The following is a 2,549-nucleotide window of genomic DNA, read 5'->3' as shown; positions in this document are numbered from 1 at the left end:
GATTCAAGAGGGATAAGTTCTATGATCAGACCTGAGTCGTTTTGTGACTGTATATGTGTGATTGCTTGACTGTATGCATGAATATGTGTTCTGTTTCAATTTTGCGAATTTTAAAGGAATTACGTGATTTAAGTAAAGGTTTAATTAACCTTCGCGCATTTTTATAAAATAATCCGAGAAGGATAAAAACATGGGATTTTTCTGTAATCTTCGTAAAGATCCTAGAGACTTTTTAAAAATAATAAGTGAATTTGATTGTTGATCTTTGCATTTTTAAATCGATTTTATGTGGAAAATGTATTTATTAAAGCAAGTTTGCGAAATTCATATAAAATCAACCGTTCGCTCAAATTCTTATTATGAGTAATGGATAAAAAGCTAATTTCGAGACCTACGTGTTAAAATTGTCATTTTCAATAATTCTCGACTTTCCGAAAGAGAAATATTTTATATTCGAATTTTGTTGCATTGGAGTAAAAAGAGAAAGAATGTGTGAGTCAAAAAGAAGTTATTAGATTACCATTTTGCCCTTGTTTTGGTGGAGTATTAATCACTTCTTCCTCCCCCATTTTCTTCTTCTTTTTCATGCACTCACTCTTTTCTCTCCTCTTTTTCTCTCACTCTCACTCTCTCTCTCTCGGCAAGTCTCTCTCTTTGATTTCTCTCGGTATATTGTCTCTCCCTCTCTAATTCTTTGAAACCTTCCATGAATCATCAACCTTATTCCATACAAGAGCTTTAATTCATGTGCATGTGTGTGTTTATGCTTGCATGCAAAGTGTGTGTGTGTTTTTGGGTTCGGTTTTGAGCCGAGAATCGAGGGCTTGCTTGATTAGTTCGTGTTCTGTGATTATTGTGTTGAAATCATATTGCATGTGGTATTGCTACATTTCTTTTGTTAAGAAATCGGGGGTTTCGTGGTTGGACACCCTCGAATGAGGGCACCACCGTGATGCCACCGCCACCGGTGATGAACTCCGGTGAACCGGTAGTGAGCTATGATGTTAAAAACTGAGCTCTAGAACCATAAGACCATATATTTGAGTTTGCATGTGATGTTTTGATTAAAAAGGCCGAATGGCCATTATTATTTTAAGGAAATCAAGTTGATTGTATTGAAATGCATGAGTTATTGATTTGATGTTGAAAAATAGGATGATTTGTGATTCAAGGATTAAGGATATCAAGTTGCATGTTTTGTTTTTTGAAAAACCCGAATGGTGTTAATCTTTAAAGTTGTTTGATTTGAGTTAACTTGTTTAAAATAATGACGGATTGTTATTAGAGTAAAAAGGAATGAAATTGTTGTTGCATGCTAAGTTTAGGTTCGAATTTTTATGTTAACAAGAAAGGAAATTGAATTTTGTGAGATAATCTTGGTAAACACTAAGTTTGTATGGTTTAAAAGTGATTGTATGCTAGTTTTAAAGAGGATCAAGATGTGCATGTCATTGATTTGTCTTTGAGGTGCAAGTTTGAGTTTTGCCGAGTGAAATTTAGTTAAAAGGGATTAATGTGTTGAATAAATGGATGCATGTTGTGATTTAGGTGAAAATCGATTGTGTTAAGGAACTTAGTTGGCTTACTTAATAAAGATAAAGTGTTTGATATCATGATAAGTTGAAATTGAATTGCATGTGGGCAAGTATGTATGATTTGGTTCGAATTTTTATGATTAAACTAAAGAAGGATGATACTTTAATAGTTTTGAATGAGTTGTGTGTATGTGTGTGAGTTAAAGTGAGAATTTGGTTAATTTTGTGTGATAAGGTACAGTCTTTGCTGCTTCACCTGCAACTGCAACAGCAAGCTTGGTTGGTTTGTGAGGCCCTTCCTTGATTCTATCAAGATATTCTGTATCTGTTGCTTCCAGGAACATGGTCATTCTCACCTTCCATATGGGATATTTAGATGGTCTCAGTATGGGAACTCTGATGGTCTCATACCGACTCTGAATTTGTGTCTTTGGTGGTTCCTCAGTTTTGGTAGGCTTAGTTGGAGTTTCTGTGTCAGACATGATTGTGTTTGGATCTTTAACTGTATGTGTGTTAACAGAATAGCTCTGATACCACTTGTTAGGTCACACACACTGTAGAGGGGGTGAATACAGTGTATAATACAATCAAATTGAACTTTAATATCTTAAGTAACAGAAAACAAACTTTATTGAAACAATAAACTCTGTTACAGTATGGAACTGTTACCTCTCAGTGATGAACAAATATCACGAGAGCTGCTAGGGTTACAATGAATAATCTTCTCGAATATGATAACACTTATAGTGTAAACCCTATGTCTGTGTTTATATACTACACAGTTACAAGATAATCGCTAATTGATATGGAATATAATTCTGCTTCCTAAAATATATCAATCAGATATCTTTTCTTCCAAGTATTCCATTCTTCACGGAACTTCTTCTTCATGCATATCTCTTCTTATGTTTATCTTGATCTTCTTTTCTTTAATCAGCTACTGTCCTTATCTGATCGTCCTTCAGTACTTAAGTTCTGATATCTAACTTCTGATGATTATCTCTTGATAATATA

The sequence above is a fragment of the Apium graveolens genome, chromosome 5 (genome assembly GCF_009905375.1).
Source record: "Apium graveolens cultivar Ventura chromosome 5, ASM990537v1, whole genome shotgun sequence".
NCBI classification, from domain to species: Eukaryota; Viridiplantae; Streptophyta; class Magnoliopsida; order Apiales; family Apiaceae; genus Apium; species Apium graveolens.
The sequence above is the reverse complement of the archived record's forward strand: the minus strand, read 5'-3'. Positions refer to the sequence as shown.